The sequence below is a fragment of the Somniosus microcephalus genome, chromosome 1, assembly GCF_052327205.1.
Source record: "Somniosus microcephalus isolate GS21.2 chromosome 1, FLI_Smic_1.0, whole genome shotgun sequence".
Lineage (NCBI taxonomy): Eukaryota > Metazoa > Chordata > Chondrichthyes > Squaliformes > Somniosidae > Somniosus > Somniosus microcephalus.
In genome coordinates, this window is record NC_140987.1 from 88037039 (window position 1) to 88057840 (window position 20802).

Consider the following 20802-nt stretch of genomic DNA (forward strand, 5'->3'; position numbering starts at 1 on the left):
AGAATCCAGCGTCCCTCAGGCATCCAAACTAAGTGTCCTGCAGGCACAACTGAGCCCGAGAGTATACACTCTCATCGAGGACATGACTACCTACGAGACCGCCATCAACCTGCTGAAACAGAAGTACCGGACCCCGGTAAACTACATGTACGCTAGGCACCTCCTAAGATCACGGCCGCAACAGCCAGGAGAATCAGTAGCCGAATTCTCACAGGCGCTATATGCACTCGCCAGGAACTGTGACTTTAAATCGGTGTCGGCAGCCGAAAATACTGAAGATAATATCCGCGACGCATTCCTGAAAGGCCTACGGTCCGAGTACTCACGGCAAAGACTGCTGGAAGCTAAAGACCTCAGCATGGAAAAAGCTGAAGCCCTCGCTATCTCCCTGGAAGTGGCCCACCAAGATCAGGAAGCATTCACCAGGTACTGCTCGCGACCCTGGGACTCGGGCCCGACCCCTACCACAGCACCCTTCCCAGCGCCGCCCCCGGGACCTACCTCTGCGTCGGCGTCCCGGACCCGACCGGCCCCGCCACCCCCGGCACCGGCCCCGACATCGGGCATCCGCGATCGGGCCGCCGGCTGTTTTTTTTGTGGCCAGGAGAAGCACCCGAGGTCGCGCTGCCCAGCCAAGAACTCCATATGTAAAACCTGCCTGAAGAAAGGCCACTTCTCCAAGGCCTGCAGGAGCGGATCCTCAGAGGCCAGCAGTGCCGCATGCGAACTATGGGGGCGGCCATCTTTGTTTAGGGCAACTGAGGCCAGCATCCCCATACATGAGTCATGGGGGCGGCCATCTTTGTTTAGGGCAACTGAGGCCAGCATCCCCACACATGAGTCATGGGGGCGGCCATCTTTGATTAAGGCAACCGACCCCAATAGTGCCTCATGGGGCCCTACCTCGTGGGAGACGCCATTTTACTCACCACGCCCGACCGCCTCGCCCGCAGATGACAACGACTCGCTCAGCTACACACTAGCTTCCGTCACCCTGGACCAAGCCCGCCCGCACCATCTGTCCAAGTCAATGATGGACATCAAAGTGAACGGCCACGCCACGACCTGCCTGTTCGACAGCGGAAGCACGGAGAGCTTCATCCACCCAGACACGGTGAGCCACTACTCCCTCTCTGTCCTACCAACGCGCAGCCGAATCTCGATGGCATCGAGGTCCCACGCCACGGACATCAGCGGCTACTGTGTCGTGACCCTGTCGGTTAAGGGCACGGAGTATAAAAACTTTAAACTCCTCATCCTCCCCCATCTCTGCGCTGCCATCCTACTAGGGCTGGACTTCCAATCCCACCTCCAAAGCGTAACCCTAGCATACGGTGGACCCCTCCCCCCGCTCACAGTCAACAACCAGCAAACGTTAAACCGCCCACCGCGTAACACCTGCAGCCTCTCCACCCTCAAGGTCCCGCCACCCTCTCTGTTTGCTAACCTTACCCCTGACTGCAAACCCGTCGCTACCAAGAGCAGGCGGTATAGCGCCGGGGACAGAGCCTTCATTAGCTCTGAGGTGCGGCGCCTCCTGAAAGAGGGCATTATCGAGGGGAGCAGCAGCCCCTGGCGTGCCCAGGTCGTAGTCGTAAAGACCGGCGATAAAAACCGCCTGGTCATCGACTACAGCCAGACCATAAACAGATATACCCAGCTGGACGCATACCCCCTCCCCCGCATATCTGACATGGTCAATCAGATTGCACAGTATAAAGTATTCTCGACCATCGACCTGAAGTCGGCCTACCACCAACTCCCTATCCACCCTGAGGACCGCCAGTATACCGCCTTCGAGGCGAATGGGCGCCTATACCACTTCCTTAGGGTCCCCTTCGGTGTCACTAATGGGGTCTCGGTCTTCCAAAGGGAGATGGACCAGATGGTTGACCAGAACGAACTGCAGGCTACATTCCCCTACCTAGATAACGTCACTATCTGCGGCCGCGACCGGCAGGAACATGACGCGAATCTGGAGAAATTCCTCCGTACGGCCCAACGGCTGAACCTCACCTACAATAAGGAGAAATGCGTGTTTAACACCACGCGCCTTGCCATCCTCGGCTGCGTAGTGGAGAACGGAATCATCGGCCCCGACCCAGAAAGAATGCGCCCCCTCATGGAGCTACCCCTCCCCCACTGCCCTAAAGCACTTAGGAGAACCCTGGGGCTTTTCGCCTACTATGCCCAATGGGTACCCAATTACGCGGACAAAGCCAGACCCCTCCTGAAAGCCACTTCCTTCCCCCTCACGGAGGAGGCGTGCGCGGCCTTCTCCCTCATTAAGGGAGACATAGCCAAGGCCACGATGCACGCAGTGGACGAGTCCATCCCCTTTCAGGTGGAGAGCGACGCATCCGACTTCGCCTTAGCCGCCACCCTAAACCAGGAGGGGAGGCCAGTGGCCTTCTTCTCAAGGACCCTACAGGGCCCCGAGATCCGACATTCGTCGGTCGAGAAAGAGGCCCAGGCGATCGTGGAGGCAGTACGGCGCTGGAGGCACTACCTGGCAGGCAAACGATTTACCCTCCTCACCGACCAGCGTTCGGTGGCTTTCATGTTTAATAACAAGCTGAAGGGCAAAATCAAGAATGACAAGATTTTGAGATGGAGAATCGAGCTCTCCACCTACGATTATGAGATCTTGTACCGGCCAGGCAAGCTGAACGAATCCCCTGATGCCCTTTCACGAATGACATGCGCCAGCGCGCATATCGATAGGCTTCAGACCCTCCACGACCAGCTCTGCCACCCCGGAGTCACCAGACTCTACCATTTCATTAAGGCCCGCAACCTGACCTACTCCATCGAGGAGGTCAGGACCATGACCAGGAACTGCCAGACCTGTGCGGAGTGCAAACCGCACTTCTATAGGCCGGACCGAGCAAGCCTGATCAAGGCCACCCGCCCCTTCGAGCGCCTGAGCATCGACTTTAAGGGGCCCCTCCCGTCCTCTGACCGTAATGTGTACTTCCTCAACATCGTTGATGAGTACTCCCGTTTCCCCCTTTGCCTTCCCCTGCCCCGACATGACCAGTAGCACGGTCATTAAGTGCCTGAATGCCCTCTTCGCCTTGTTCGGGTTCCCGAACTATATACACAGCGACCGGGGCTCCTCCTTCATGAGCGAGGAACTCCGGCAATTCCTCCTAGAGAGAGGTATTGCAGCAAGCAGGACCACCAGCTACAACCCCAGAGGTAACGGTCAGGTGGAAAGAGAGAACGCGACGGTATGGAAGGCCGTCCTCTTAGCCTTAAAGTCTAAGGGCCTCCCAACCTCCCGCTGGCAAGAAGTCCTCCCGACAGCGCTGCACTCCATCCGGTCATTACTTTGCACGGCCACTAACACCACCCCCCATGAACGAATGTTCGTTTTCCCCAGGAAGTCGACTACGGGAACCACTCTACCAACCTGGCTGACCGCCCCGGGGCCGGTCTGGCTGCGGAAACACGTGAGGACCCATAAAACGGACCCCCTGGTCGAGAGGGTGAACCTCCTGCACGCCAACCCCCAGTACGCCTACGTGGCGTACCCAGACGGGCGGGAGGACACTGTCTCCCTACGAGACCTCGCACCCTCAGCCGATCCGGAAACACCGCCACCACCCCCCCCAACCTCAGTCCAGGTAGACGGCATGCCGGAACCCCACGAGCCCTCGCCGACCACGCAAACACCAGCATCAACACCGGATAAGGCACCAGCACCGGATAAGGCAACACCACCGCTGCGGCGATCGGAGAGGCTTACGAAGCCTCCGGACAGACTGACCTACCAGAATTGGTAGTACACTTCACCCCACCGGACTTAATTCTAAACAAGGGGTGAATGTGGTAAACCACGTTCACTATCGTATCACTGTTAGTAGTTAGCACTGTTCACCACTGTTCGTTATAACTGTATCACTGACCACTATTGTATCACGGTACGAGGTCGCCTCTTGCCACACTGCTATACCTGGGATGACCACTGCCGACTCCGCCTTGGCTCCACCCACCAGGCCAGGTATAAAGGTGAGCGACTGGCTGGTATTCCTCCTGCTTGGATCGGATCACCCACGAGAGTGGGCTCTGTTATTTAGTCAATAAAAACCTTTAGTCACCTTCGTAACTCTTCGCCTTTTATTGGAGGAATTGATAGGTATATCAATTATAAGGTCAGAAGTGGGGATGTTCACTGATGATTGCAGCGTTCAGTTCCATTCACAACTCCTCAGATAAGGAAGCAGTCAATGCCCGCATGCAGCAAAACCTGGATGACATTCAGGTTTGGCTGATAAGTGGCAAGTAACATACACGCCACAGAAGTGGCAGGCGATAACTATCTCCAGCAAGCGAGAGTTTAACCACCACCCCTTGACATTCAATGGTATTACCATCACCGAATCCACCACCATCAACATCCTGGGGGTCACCATTGACCAGAAATGTAACTGGGCCAGCCACATAAATACTGTGGCAAAAAGAGCGGGTCAGAGGCTGGGTATTCTGCGGCAAGTGTCTCACCTCCTGACTCCCCAAAGCCTTTCTACCATCTACAAGGCACAAGTAAGGAGTGTGATGGAATACTCTCCACTTGCCTGAATGAAAGCAACCCCAACAATACTCAAGAAGCTCGACACCATCCAGGACAAAGCAGCCAGCTTGATTGGCACCCCATCCACCACCTTAAACATTCACTCCCTCTACCACCAGCGCATCGTGGCTGCAATGTATACCATCTACAAGATGCACTGCAGCAACTCGCCAAGGATTCTTCGACATCACCTGCCAAACCCATGACCTCTACCACCCAGAAGGACAAGGGCAGCAGGTGCATGGGAAACCACCACCGCCAAGTTCTCCTCCAAGTCACTCACCATCCTGACTTGGAAATATATCACGGTTCCTTCACCATTGCTAGGACAAAATCCTGGAGCTCCCTGCCTAGCAGCATGGTGGGAGGACCTTAACCACATGGACTGCAGCAGTTCAAGAAGGCAGCCCACCACCACCTTCGCAAGGGTAATTAGGGATGGGCAATAAATGCTGGACTGGCCAGCGATGCCCACATCCCGTGAATGAATAAAAAAATGTCAGAAGTCAGGCAGCATCTGTGGAGGGAGAAACAGAGTTAACATTTCAGGTCAATGACTTTTTGACAGAACTGGAAAAAATTACAGATGTAACAGGTTTTAAGTAAGTGCAGAGGCAGGGAAAGTGGGAGGGGAGGAAAGAACAAAAGGGAGGCCTGTGATAGGGTGGAAGGCAGGAGTGATTAAATGACAAAAGGGATGATGGTGCAAGGCAAAAGGAGATGGTAATGGACAAGTAAAGAAACAAAAGAAGAGTTGAGAGGAGGTGTAAATGGTAATAGCAGAATCATCAACAGCTGCTGTCTGAAAAAATGGGGCAAAGGTTATGGTCTGAAATAGTTGAACTCAATATTGAGTCCAGAAGGCTGTAAAGTACCTACTTGAAAGATGAGGTGCTGTTCCTTGAGCTTCTGTTGAGCTTCATTGGAACAATGTAAGAAGCCAAGGACAGAGAGGTCAAAGTGGGAGGGGAGTGAAGAATTACAGTGACAGACTTTAGCTGCACTCTTCCTTTTTATATACCTGTAGAAGCTCTTACTGTCTGTTTTTATATTTTTTGCTAGTTTACTTTCATAATCTATCTTCTTTATTATTTTTTTAGTTCTTTGCTGGTTTCTAAACATTTTCCAATCCTTTGGCTTACCACTAATCTTTGCAACATTGTATGCCTTTTCTTTCAATTTGATACCATCTTTAACTTCCTTAGTTAGCCACGGATGGTTCATCCTTCTCATAGAGTCTTTCTTTCTCATTGGAATAAACCTTTGCTGAGGGTTTGCTGAGTTGCTTTATCTGAATGCACATAGCATTCGTAACAAGATAGATTTGTTGACAGCACAAATAGAAATAAATGGGTATGATCTGATTGCCATTACAGAGACGTGGTTGCAAGGTGACCAAGGCTGGGAACTGAATATTCAGGGGTATTTGACATTTTGGAAGGATAGATAGTAAGGAAAAGGAGGTGGGGTAGCTCTGTTAATAAAAGATGAGATCAGTGCTGAAAGGATTCGCAAATTTCATGTCTCCCCTGAAGATTTACTTCTGGCTTATTGGAAAAACCCTGGCTGGACTGAGTTTAAAATCCAGGGCTCCAGGGCCCAACAAGATGGCTACGGTCAACCTCATGGCCAAGGCCTGCAAAGTTCAGGTTTGAACTGACAAAGAAGGAATGTTCCAGAAATTAGAAGGCAGACAGGCCTTCTGCATTTATGTATGAGAAGCAAACAGTGGCATTCGGGCCTCTGATTAAAACCCATCAAGGCCGTTTGCACAGATAATCAACAGGTAATAGCTGCATTCAGACCTTCGTTAGCTGACTTCAACACTGTTTGGAAACGATCAACGGGGCATTAAAACTGGAATGGCCCCATCACAAGACCAGTTACACAAAGGAAAACACTTATGGGACGTTTAAAAACCGATTAACCGGCCATCCAGGTGGATGGGCCCAGAACGGTTTCCTTTGTATAGACTTCAACGCGTCCAGGTCAGACAAAGAAACAAGCTGATCTGGCGAGTGATAAGGGCTCCCAGAAAGGGGTATAAGTAGTCCCTCGGGAAGCCATCTCTCTCTCTCGCCTGGAGTCCGGTGCCCTGCTTTACCATCAAGAAGATCGATGACGAAGAGCCCATCCAGGGAAGCAGGATACCGACAGTTACCTTTGAATCACTGGGATATCTCTGCTCTGGGCGGCGAAAACCCTAAAGACATCGGCAGGCAATGGGGCACGGAGCAGGCGTTCTAACATCTGAGACTGGTGAGCATAAACTTTCTGGCCCATCGCAAGACAACTTAGATAGGTTTAAAGGGTGGGAGTTAAGGGGATTGCTAACATTGTCATTTTAGTCATTTTCCCTCGATGTGTCCGTTTCTCCTCCCCCGCTAAGTGTAATTGTGTTACATACATAGTGATTTTCTCTGTATAGTGTTTAATTTTCTCTATTTTTAATAAACATTGGTTTTCTTTGCACCAAACCACTGGTCTCGTTTTGTTTATATCGCTGCTCGTAATAAGTCCGGTGGTCAGAACCAGAGAGGAAGCGATTCGAACCGCACGGGGCTGGAGCAGCTCAGATACGCCTCCCTGGCCAGACACAAACCCCAAACCAAAACCCCCTACAGTGCAGTGGTGAGAAATGATATTGGCTCAGAAGATCAAGATGTAGAATCAGTTTGGATGGAGATAAGAAATAGTATGGGAAAGAAGTCACTGGTGGGAGTAGTCTTTTGACCCCTAACAGTAGCTACACTGTAGGACAGAGTATAAATCAAGAAATAATGGGGGCTGGTAAGAAAGGTACGGCAATAATCATGGGCGAGTTTAATCTTCATATAGATTGGACAAATCAAATTGGCAAGGGTAGCCTTGAGGACGAGTTCATAGAATGTATTCGGGATGGTTTCTTAGAACAATACCTTGTGGAACCAACCAGGGAGCAGGCTATTTTAGATCTGGCAATGTGTAATGAGATAGGATTAATTAATGATCTCATTGTAAAGGATCCTCTAGGGAAGAGTGATCATAGCATGATTGAGTTTCAAATTCAGTGTGAGGGTGAGAAACTTGTGTCTGAAACTAGTGTCCTAAACTTAAATAAAGGCAATTACAAAGGTATGAAGACAGAGTTGGCTAAAGTAGACTGGGAAAATAGATTAAAGGGTAAGATGGTAGATAAGCAGTGGCAGACATTTAAGGTGATATTTCATAAGAACATAAGAACATAAGAAATAGGAGCAGGAGTAGGACATTTGGCCTCTCAAGCCTGCTCTGCCATTCAATAAGATCATGGCTGATCTGATCTTGGCCTCAGCAAAGGTTTATTCCAGTGAGAAAGAAAGACTCTATGAGAAGGATGAACCATCCGTAGCTAACTATGGAAGTTATGGATGGTATCAAATTGAAGGAAAATGCATACAATGTTGCAAAGATTAGTGGTAGGCCAGAGGATTGGGAAATTTTTAGAAAACAGCAAAGGATGACTAAAAAAATAATAAAGAGGGAGAAGATAGATTATGAGAATAAACTAGCTAAAAATATAAAAACAGACAGTAAGAGCTTCTACAGGTATATAAAAAGGAAGAGTGTAGCTAAAGTAAATGTTGGTCCCTTAGAGGATGAGACTGGGGAATTAAGAGTGGGAAACAGGGAAATGGCAGAGACTTTGAACAAATATTTTGTATCGGTCTTCATGGTAGAAGACACTAAAAGCATCCCAATAATAATTGATAAACAAGGGGCTATAGGGAGGGAGGGACTTGAAACAATCACTATCACTAGAGAAAATGTACTAGGCAAACTAATGGGACTAAAGGCTGACAATTCCCTGGACCTGATGTGGATGCGTTGGTTGTAATCTATCAAAATTCCCTGGATTCTGGAAAGGGAAATCATGTTTGACAAATTTATTAGAGTTCTTTGAGGATGTAATGAGCAGGGTGGATAAAGGGGAACCAGTAGATGTAGTGTATTTGGATTTCCAGAAGGCGTTCGATAAGGTGCCGCATAAAAGGTTACTGCACAAGATAAGAGCTCACGGTGTTAGGGGTAATATATTAGACTGGATAGAGAATTGGCTAACTGACAGAAAACAGAGAGTCAGAATAAATGGGTCTTTTCTGGTTGGCAAACTGTAACTAGGGGTGTGCTACAGGGATCAGTGCTGGGGCTTCAACTATTTACAATCTATATTAATGACTTGGATGAAGGGACCAAGTGTACTGTTGCCAAATTTGCTGACGATACAAAGATAGGTGGGAAAGCAAGTTGTGAGGAGTACACAAAGGGCTGGATTTTGATACTGGAGGCGTGTAGGAGGCGGGACTACAACTTTCGGGGTTGTAGACCTGCCTCCATCAAGTTGTGGCCAACCCACGCGATTTTCACTTGATTGACCTTGTTGAGCCCACCCAGTGGGCTCAGCAGGCCAATTAAGGGCCACCCGGCAACAGGTGACGTCACAGATTAACATTTCATCTGTCAAGAGCTTTTGACAGATGAAATACCAGCGTTTGACAGCTCTTTGAAGCTGTCAAACACTGACAATCTGTACTCCAAGTTAATTCCTTCCTCTCAGGCTGATTTAGAGATCTCTCCAGAACAGAAAGCTGAATGCTGCAACTTTTGACAGCTCGCGGCCATTCTGCTTTCTGTGCCAGTGAGATGAGGGACTCCTGAGACCTGAAGGAAGGAAGGCTGTAAAGGTAAGTAAATGTAAGTAAAACTTCTTTAAATACTTTACACACACCAAGCACACTTACCTCTGCACTCATGCACCCATCACTCACCTGAACACCGGACATCTCGAACCCTCCAGGCCCTTCAGCCTGACGGTCCACCTCGCAAACTTGGTGTGGTTTGGAGCCATCAGGAATCCCACACTTCAGGAATAAAAATAGGGATTAGGCTAAAAACTGCCCGTTAACTACCTGTTAACTGGCAGTTAATTGGCACTAATCCCCTTCCCGCCTCGGGGAGGTGGGTCCCAGCATCGGTCGGGTATCCGCCTCCTTTGAAACTGGAATGGAGGCGGGTTGGGGTGGGATGGGTTCGTGCCCCCCGATTTCGAGATTTTAACCCCCCACACACCTCTAGTCGCGCCTCCACGGCCCAATGAAAATCCTGCCCAAAAAGTCTGCAAAGGGATATAGATAGGTTAAGTGAATGGGCAAAAATTTGGCAGATGGAGTATAATGTGGGAAAATGTGAGGTTATCCACTTTGGTAGGAAGAATAAAATATCAAAATATTATTTAAAAGGAGCGAGACTACAGAATTCTGCGGTACAGTGGGATCTGGGTGTCCTCGTACATGAAACACAAAAAGTTAGCATGCAGGTACAGCAAGTAATTAGGAAGGCAAATGGAATGTAAGCCTTTATTGCAAGGGGGATGGAGTATAAAAGTAGGGAAGTCTTGCTACAACTGTACAGGGCGTTGGTGAGACCAGACCTGGAGAACTGTGTGCAGTTTTGGTCTCCTTATTTAAGGAAGGATATACTTGCATTGGAGGCAGTTCAGAGAACATTCACTAGATTGATTCCTGAGTTGAAGGGGTTGTCTTATGAGGAAAGGTTGGGCAGGTTGGGCCTATACTCATTGGAGATTAGAAGAATGAGAGGTGTTCTTATTGAAACATATAAGATTCTGAGGGGGCTTGACCGGGTAGATGCAGGGAGGATGTTTCCCCTCGTGTGGGAATCTAGAACTAGGGGACACAGTTTCAGAATAAGGGGTCACCCATTTAAAACAGAGATGAGGAGGAATTTCTTCTCTCAGGGTCGTGAATCTTTGGAATTCTCTACCCCAGAGAGCTGTGGAGGCTGGGTCATTGAATATATTCAAGGTGGAGATAGACAGATTTTTGAAAAACAGGGGAATCAAGGATTATGGGGAACGGGCAGAAAAGTGGTGTTGAGGCCAAGATCAGATCAGCCATGGTCTTATTGAATGGCGGAGCAGGCTCGAGCGGCCAAATGCCCTACTCCTGCTCCTATTTCTTATGTTCTTATGTTCTTATGAAAAAGCTCCTTAAATGTCTGCCATTGCTTATCTACCGTCTTACCCTTTATTTCATTTTCCCTGTCTAGTTTAGCCAACTCTGTCTTCATACCTTTGTAATTGCTTTTATTTAAGTCTAGGACACTAGTTTCAGACTTAAGCTTCTCACCCTCAAACTGAATTTGAAATTCTATCATGCTATGATCATTCTTCCGCAGAGGATCCTTTACTATGAGATTACTAATTAATCCTATCTCATTACACATTACCAGATCTAAGATAGCCTTCTCCCTGGTTGCTTTCACAACGTATTGTTCTAAGAAACCATCCCGAATACATTCTATGAACTCGTCCTCAAGTCTACCCTTGCCAATCTGATTTGTCCAATCTATATGATGATTAAAATCACCCATGATTATTGCAGTACCTTTCTTACAAGCCTCTATTATTTCTTGATTTATGCCCTGTCCTACAGTGTAGCTACAGTTAGGAGGCCTATAGACTACTCCCACCAGTGACTTCTTTCCCATACTATTTCTTATCTCCACCCAAACTGATTCTACATCTTGATCTTCTGAGCCAATATCATTTCTCACAACTGCACTGATCTCATCCTTTATTAACAGAGCTACCCCACCTCCTTTTCCTTCCGAAATGTCAAATGCCCCTGAATATTCAGTTCCCAGCCTTGGTCACTTCGCAACCACGTCTCTGTAATGGCTATCAGATCATACCCATTTGTTTCTATTAGTGCCATCAACTCACCTATCTTGTTACAAATGCTGCGTGGATTCAAATAAAGAGCTTTAAATTTTTTCTTTACACCATTTTTACCTACTCTGAAACTATTTACTGGTGCACGCTTATGTTTTTACGCGCTGTCTCCTCCTGTCACACTCTGGTTATCATTACCCCTATAGCTACCCTGCACTATTGCCTTCTCCTTTCACTTTGTCTTTCTAAGTTCCCCTTCACCTGAACCCTCCCAGAGATACCCCACCTCCTTTTCCTTTCTGCTAGGTATGACTCCAGCCAGTGGAGAGTTTTCCCCACAATTCCCATTGACTTTAGTTTTACTAGGGCTCCGTGATGCCACACTCGGTCAAATGCTGCCTTGATATCTAGGGCAGTCACTCTCACCTCACCTATGGAATTCAGCTCCTTTGTCCATGTTTGGACCAAGGCTGTAATGAGATTGGGAGCCAAGTGGTCTTGGCGGAACCCAAACTGGGCATCAGTGAGCAGGTTATTGGTGAGTAAGTGCCGCTTGATAGCACTGTCGATGACACCTTCTATCACTTTGCTGATGATTGAGAGTAGACTGATGGGGCAGTAATTGGCCAAATTGGATTTGTCCTACTTTTTGTGGACAGGACATAACTGGGCAGTTTTCCACATTGTTGGACAGATGCCAGTGTTGTAGCTGTACTGGAACAGCTTGGCTAGAGGCACGGCTAGTTCTGGAGCACAAGTCTTCAGCACAACAGCCGGGATGTTGTTGGGACCCATAGCCTTTCCTGTATCCAGTGCACTCAGCCGTTTCTTGACATCACGTGGAGTGAATCACATTGGCTGAAGACTGTCTTCTGTGATGGTGGGGACCTTAGGAGGAGGCCGATATGGATCACCCACTCGGCACTTCTGGCTGAAGATGGTTGCAAACGCTTCAATTTTGTCTTTTGCACTCACATGCTGGGCTCCACCATCATTGAGGATGGGGATATTCATGGAGCTTCCTTCTCCGGTTAGTTATTTAATGGTCCACCACCATTCACAACTGGATGTGGCAGGACTGCAGAGCTTTGATCTGATCCATTGATTGTGAGATCGCTTAGCCCTGTCTATAGCATGCTGCTTCAGCTTTTTAGCATGCTTATGGTCCTGTGTTGAAATGTTATCATATTATGATCACTCTTCCGCAGAGGATCCTTTACTATGTGATTACTAATTAACCCTGTCTCATTACACAATACAAGTTCTAAAATAGCTTGTTCCCTAGTTGGTTCCATGATGTATTGTTCGAGGAAACTGTCTGGGGAAGCATGCCTTGTCCCTCCTGAAAAATGCCCCATCAGTTAGTGGTCTGGGGGAGGAGGTTAGGGAGTTGTATTTGGAAGGAGCATGTACAATTATACATTTGTTACCTACAGTCCTCATTATGGTTTATATGGTAGGTTCAAATCTCCTATTTGCTATTATGCAATGCTTTAAAAAAAGAAAATTAACCAAATCTTTTTGTTTCTCTCAGTAATAAATGTGCTGCTATTATGAGAAAGATGTTTTGAAATATAAAGAAATATATTGAATTACCTATATCAACATTGTGTGGTTGCATGCTGCAGTGCAGACTTTCAATGCAAGCCTCCCACTGGTGATGGTGTTGTGGCGCGAGGAACTGCCATGATGAACATTTTGCTTTTATTTTCTTGGGACTTAGATAAATGTCAGTTTCAATGCACTCCTTTTTAACACGTCCCACTACACACTTTCTTCTGTGCTTCAACAAAAAGTGACTGCACTCCATCTTTATAGCTGACTTTTTTCAGCCAATTCCCCAATTCCATTTTTTTTTGTTCCTTTCTCCCCTCTTCCATTTCCCTGCCCCCGCTCTTGCTTAAAACCTGTTACACCTCTAACTTTTTCCAATTCTAATGAAAGGTCATCGAACTGAAATGTTAACTCTGTTTCTCTCTCCACAATTGCTGCCTGACCTGCTGAGTATTTCCAGCATTTTCTGTTTTTATTTCATTTAGTTTATTGATTGCTTCCAGTATTATTATTTCATTGAATCTGTTATAGACTCTGGTGTCCCTGCTTCACTTTATTTAACTATTGTTCTAAAACAATGGAGTTGAATGTCTGCAAACGATCTCTTGATTGTTCTCCGTACACTTCAGATATCACACTTTAGCATATCCTTCGACTTGTTGTGAGTAACGCCACAGGCGATCAGCTAGTTTACATTAGTGGTTGGAAAATTGCGCGCTGTGCATGTCTGAACTTCTGATGTGGACTACCAGCAGGCAAATCTCCCCACCAGGAGCGTGCAGTTGGAATATTTTCCTTGTTGGATAAGGCCTTCATACCAGTGTACTTTCAGTGTAACTGCTTATCTTCCTATGTCATCGGCATATTTCCAGGCCTGTTTGGGAGTCTTTTTGGGGCTGTGGTCAGTTTTTGCTAGGTTTCTAGGTTGGCATGTACTGTGTTCTTTTTACACTTTGTTACACTGAGGAATGCGATTCATTTGGTGTGTGTCAGTAGAATATAGTCACATTTACATTTAAGAGATCAGAGCACATCCAGTAATACTCACTCTAGTCTGTCTCAAATATCATCAAAACATTTCAGGTCCTAGGAAGCCACAAGACCAAAGAAGACCAAAAAATCAGTGCTATAATTCAGAAGCTTCAGGTACACCTATAAAGCTGAAATCTACCAAATTATTGTATCTGTCTCACACCTGTCCAATGCAATAGATTTTACTGAAAAAAGGACCCTTGATGGCATTCAGTGTGAATACTAGTTCAAAATGTCAGATGGAATGTCATTCTCGATTTTCAAATAGTAAAACATTTGCTGCGACTGCCAATGTGAATCATTCATTGTATTCAGTGAGAACGAGAGCATTGGGAATGTGTGAAAATTGTATCATTTAGCACTGAATGTCGCTCGGGAGGGGGGAAAGGGGTTTTCATTTTTTTTTGATGTAAGTAAAACCTAGCAATGCACGCATGTTGAATCCTCTGAGTCAGCTGTCTGTTCCTGAGACATTATACCAACTCTAGCCTGATCACACACTGAAACCAGGCCCCAGGCTAATTGCACTCAGCACACTGAGCTGGGACTAACTGCTCTTGTTCATCTGTCAGACTGTGCACCTTGTATCGAAGCAAAATGTCTGGTGTGCCTTATACAGACAGGTCTTTGTACCTGAGAAATACAAAGTCAGTCCATCACTTTGCAGAAAGATGTTGCTGTTTTGTCAAAAGTCTCTCCATTGAACTCACACCTTCGATATTAGGTCTAAGTACTGATGGAGATCAAGAGGTTGCAGTTTGACTATTAATTAATTTTAATTGATTAACTGTTTAATTCATCTCAATTTCCCACAAATAATAAAGAAAACATATACGCTGGGAATGTATTTGGGGGTTCTCCTAACTGACCCCTGTATTTTCAGCGGAAGATCGGCGAAAATCCCACTTACACGTGTATTTACAAAAAATCATTTATGGGATGTGGGCGTCGCTGGCAAAGCCATCATTTATTGCCCATCCCTGATTACCCTTGAGAAGGTGGTGGTGAGCTGCCTCCTCGAACTGCTACAGTCCGTGTGGTGAAGGTACTCCCACAGTGCTGTTCGGTAGGGAGTACCAGGATTTTGACTCAGCGATTATGAAGGAACGGTGATATATTCCCCAGTCAGGATGATGTGTGACTTGGAGGGGAACTTGCAGATGGCAGTTTCCCATGCGCTTCCTGCCCTTGTCATTCTAGGTGGTAGAGGTCGTGGGTTTGGGAGGTACTGTCAAAGAATCCTTGGTGAATTGCTGCAGTGCATCTTATAGATGGTACAAATTGCAGCCACAGTGCGCTGGTGATGGAGGCAGTGAATGTTTAAGGTGGTGGATAGGGTGCCAATCAAGCGGGCTGCTTTGTCCTGGATGGTGTTGAGCTTCTTGACTGTTGTTGGAACTGCACTCATCCAGGCAAGTGGAGAGTATTCCATCACAATCCTTACTTGTGCCTTGTAAATGGTGGAAAGGCTTTGGGCGGGTCAGGAGGTGAGACATTTTTTTAAATATTTGTTTATGGGATGTGGGTGTCGTTGGCAAGGCCAGCATTTATTGCCCATCCCTAATTGCCCTTGAGAAGGTGGTGGTGAGCTGCCTTCTTGAACCACTGCAGTCTGTGTGACGAGGTTAGTCCCACAATGCTGTTGGGGAGGGAGTTCCAGGATTTTGACCCGGCGACGATGAAGGATCAGCGACATATTTCTAAGTCAGGATGGTGTGTGATTTGGAGGGGAACTTGCAGATGGCGGTTTCCCATGCGCTTCCTGCCCTTGTCCTTCTAGGTGGTAGAGGTCGCGGGTTTGGGAAGTGTTGCCGAAGAAGCCTTGGCGAATTGCTGCGGTGCATCTTTTAGATGGTACACACTGCAGCCACGGTATGCCGGTGGTGGAGGGAATGAATGTTTAAGATGGTGTATGGGGTGCCAATCAAGCGGGCTGCTTTGACCTGGATGGTGTTGAGCTTCTTGAGTGTTGTTGGAGCTGCACTCATCCAGGTAAGTGGAGAGTATTCCATCACACTCCTTACTTGTGCCTTGTAGATGTTGGAAATGCTTTGGGGAGTCAGGAGGTGAGACACTCGCCACAGAATACCTATCCTCTGGCCTGCTCTTGTTGCCACAGTATTTGTGTCTGGTCCAGTTAAGTTTCTGGTCAATGGTGACCCCCAGGATGTTGATGGTGGGGGATTCGGCGATGGTAATACTGTTGAATGTCAAGGGGTGGTGGTTAGACTCTCACTTTTTGGAGATAGTCATTTCCTGGCACTTCTGTGGCACGAATGTTACCTGCCACTTATCAGCCCAAGCCTGAATGTCGTCCAGGTCTTGTTGCATGTGGGCATGGATTGCTTCATTATCTGAGGAGTTGGGAATGGTGCTGACCACTGTGCAGTCTTCAGCGAACATCCCCATTTCTGACCTTATGTTGGAGGGAAGGTCATTGATGAAGCAGCTGAAGATGGTTGGGCCTAGGACACTGCCCTGAGGAACTCCTGCAGTGATGTCCTGGGGCTGTGATGATTGGCCTCCAACAACCACAACCATCTTCCTTTGTGTTAGGTCTGACTCCAGCCAGTGGAGAGTTTTCCCCCTGATTCCCATTGACTTAAATTTTACTACTTTTCCCTGATGCCACACTCAGTCAAATGCTGCCATGATGTTAAGCACAGTCACTCTCACCACACCACTGGAATTCAGCTCCTTTGTCCATGTTTGGACCAAGGCTGTAATGAAGTCTGGAGCCGAGAGGTTCTGGCGGAATCCAAACTGAGCATATATGAGCAGGTTATTTTTGAGTAAGTGCCACTTGATAGCACTGTTGACAGCACCTTCCATCACTTTGTTGATGATCCGGGTTTTCTGCCGATTTTGTGCTGAAGTTATGGCGACCAATCTGGAGAAACCCCAAGGAAATTCCCAATGATAACCTCCATGTCTCCAGGCACACTCCTGCCTTGAGCCTAATAGATAGTGGATAGGCTTGAGGGGTCAGGAATTGAGCCACTCGGCACAGAGTACTGAGTCTCTTCTCTGCTATTGTAACCACGGTGATGATATTGTCTGGTCAAATTTAACTTCTGGTCAGTGGTGTCCCCAAGATATTTATGGTGGGGACTCATTGATGTTGATGCCATTGAACGTTGAGGAGATTTGTTGGCTTTCTCTTGTTCAAATGGTCATAATCTGGCACTTATGTGGCATGAATGTTACCTGCCACTTGTCAGCCGAACCTTGATCTCATTCAGGTCCTGCTATGGTTGACATGAGCTTCTTCATTAATGGAGGAATTGAGAATGGAGCAGAACACTCTGGAATCATCAGCAACCAGCCCCACTGCTGACCTTATGATTGGAGAGAAGGCCATTGATGAAGTAGCTGAAGATGGTTGAGCTGAGGAATCTTCTCTGTGGAACGCTGACAGCAATGTCCTGGGGTTGCAAATCTGGCTTCTGACAACCACAATCATCTTCCTTCGTGTCAGATATGACTCCACTCACTGGAGGGTTTCTGCTTTGACCCCATGTATCTCAGTTTTTCTAGGGGACTTTGGTGCCATATTTCCTCTGAATACTGTCTTGATATCAGAGGCATCTACTCTCCCCTCTCCTCTGGCATTCAACTCTTACATCCATGTCTGAATCAATGTTGCGATGAGTTCTGGGGCTGAGTGCTTCTGGCAGAACCCAAACTTAGTGTTGATAAGCTGGTTAGCAGCAGATGTTGCTTGATGGTACTATTGATGAGTGCGTCAATGAGTATCTCGTATGATAATGATTTTCTGCATGCTGAATAATTTGCTCAGCAATGGGGACAAGACATAGCGTCACCATTGGAAGAGAACCTTCAGCATGATGAGGGAGAGGACACTGATGACATAGAGAATGGTGAGGAAACGGGAGGGCTCCAACACTTGCCTGCAGCCAGAGCTCTTCAACGGCAACTCTTTGAAGAGAACGTTAGCTGAATAATCCTGTTGTGTTGTGCCCAACATCTGTCCCATTTCTACCACCCTAAAAGAAATGAATCAGTCCAAGCTGGTAGACACCATTGATGCTCACGGTGATCACATTTGCAGTAAGTGTTGGCTGCTCGAGGAACTCCGGCTCCGTGTTGAAGAGCTGGAGTCCGAGCTTCAAACACTGAGACACATCAGGGAGGGGGAGAGTTACCTGGACTCTGTGTATCACGAGGTATTCACACCAATTAGATTAATTAATTCAGATGTAGTCCGTGGCCAGGGTCAGGATGGTGTGACTAGATGTGAGGCAGGTACAGGGATCCAGGAGGTAGTGTTGGAGGAGCCGCAGCCCTTGCACTTGTCCAACAGGTTCGAGGCTCTTACTCCCTGTGAGGATGGGAACAGGGACTGCGGGGATGATGAGCAGCCTGGCCACAGCACCGTGGAGCAGGGGGCCATTCAAGTGGGGGGAGTTAAAAGAAATGTTGTAGTGGTAGGGGATATTATCGTTAGGGGGATAGATAGATTTCTTTGCAGCTGAGAGCGAGAGTCCCGAAGGCTGTGTTGCCTGCCCGGTGCCAGGGTTAAGGACATCTCCTCTGGACTGGAGAGAAACTTGGAGTGGGAGGGGGAGGATCCAGTTGTCGTGGCCCATGTTGGTACCAACGACATAGATAGGACAAGGAAGGAGGTTCTGCTGGGGGAGTTTGAGCAGCTAGGGGTCAAATTAAAAAGCAGAACCACAAGGGTAATAATCTCTGGATTATTACCTGAGCCACGAGCGAATTTGGCTGGGACAAATAAAATTAGAGAGTTAAATGCGTGGCTCAAAGACTGGTGTGGGAGAAATGGGTTTTGCTTCCTGGGACACTGGCACCAGTACTGGGGCAGGAGGGAGCTGTTCCATTGGGACGTGCTTCACTTGGCCAGTGCTGGGACTAGAGTCCTGGCGGATCATATAACTAGGGCTGTAGAGAGGGCTTTAAACTAACTAGTGGGGGGGAGGTTCCTAGAGAGCAAATAATAAAAATGACAACAGAGAAGGTCATAGACTTAGGTGGCAGTGGGGAAATGAAAAACCAGAGCGTGTCAGGAAGGGGCAGAAGGTATGGAGTAAAAGTTAAAGTAATAAAAAGGGCAAAAGCAGGAACTAAGTGTCACAAAACATCTTTGAAAGTTCTCTATCTGAATGCACGCAGCATTCGTAACAAAATAGACGAGTTAATGGCACAAATAACGACATATGGGTATGATCTTGTGGCCATTACAGAAACATGGCTGCAGGGTGACAATGCCTGGGAATTAAACATACCAGGTTATTTAACGATCAGGAAAGACAGGCAGGAAGGAAGGGGAGGTGGGGTGGCTATGTTAATAAAGGAAGGAATCACTGTAATACAGAGAAATGATATTGGGTCAAAAGATCAGGATAATGAAACAGTTTGGGTGGAGGTAAGGAATAATAAGGGGAAAAAAACACTAGTGGGCGTAGTCTATAGGCCTCCGAACAGTGGCAACTCTGTTGGACGGAGTATCAATCAGGAAATAGTTGAGGCTTGTAATAAGGGAACATCTATAATTATGGGGGATTTTAACTATCATATTAATTGGACAAATCAAATTGGGCAGGGCTGCCTTGAGGATGAGTTCATTGAGTGTATTAGGGATGGGTTTCTTGAGCAGTATGTAACTGAACCGACCAGGGGGCAAGCAACCTTAGATCTGGTCCTGTGTAATGAGACAGGATTAATTAAAAATGTCCTAGTAAAGGATCCCCTTGGAATGAGTGACCATAACATGGTTGAATTCCATATTCAATTAGAGGGTGAGAAGGTTGGATCTCAAACAAGTGTGCTAAGCTTGAATAAAGGAGACTATGAAGGTATGAGAGCGGAATTGAGTAGAGTTGATTGGGAAAATAGATTAAAGGGTAAGACGATACATGATCAGTGGTGTACATTTAAGGAGTTATTTTACAACTTCCAAAAAAAATATATTCCACTGAGAAGAAAAGGGTGTAAAAGAAAAGACAGCCATCCGTGGCTAAGTAAAGAAATTAAGGATAGTATTCGACTAAAAACAAGGGCATATAAGGTAGCCAAATCTAGCGGGAGGATAGAGGATTGGGAAAACTTTAAAAGACAGCAAAAAATAACAAAAAGATTGATTCAGAAAGGGAAGATAGATTATGAAAGTAAATTAGCAAAAAATATAAAAACAGATAGTAAGAGTTTTTATAGTTATATGAAAAGAAAAAGGGTGGCTAAAGTTAATGTTGGTCCCTTAGAGGATGGGACCGGGAAATTAATGGTGGGAAATATGGAGATGGCAAAAACACTGAATGAATATTTTATATCAGTCTTTACAGTAGAAGACACTAAGAATATCCCAACACTGGACAAACAGGGGGCTAAAGGGGGGGAGGAGCTAAACACGATCAAAATCACGAAGGAAGTGGTACTCGGTAAAATAATGGGACTCAAGGCGAATAAATCACCTGGACCGGATGGCTTACATCCAAGGGTCTTGAGGGAAGTGGCGGTAGGGATTGTGGATGCATTGGTAATAATTTTCCAAAACTCCCTGGACTCGGCAAAGGTCCCGGCAGACTGGAAAACTGCTAATGTAACACCCTTATTTAAAAAGGGCAGTAGACAGAAGACTAGAAACTATAGGCCAGTTAGCCTAACATCTGTGGTAGGTAAAATTTTGGAGTTCATTATTAAGGAGACAGTAACAGGTCATTTGGATAATCATAATTTAATAGGACAAAGTCAGCATGGTTTTATGAAGGGGAAGTCATGTTTGACAAATTTGCTGGAGTTCTTTGAGGAAGTAACATATAGGGTGGATAAAGGGGAACCAGTGGACGTAGTGTATTTAGACTTCCAAAAGGCATTTGACAAGGTGCCACACAAAAGATTATTGCTTAAGATAAAAAATCACGGGATTGGGGGTAATATTCTGGCATGG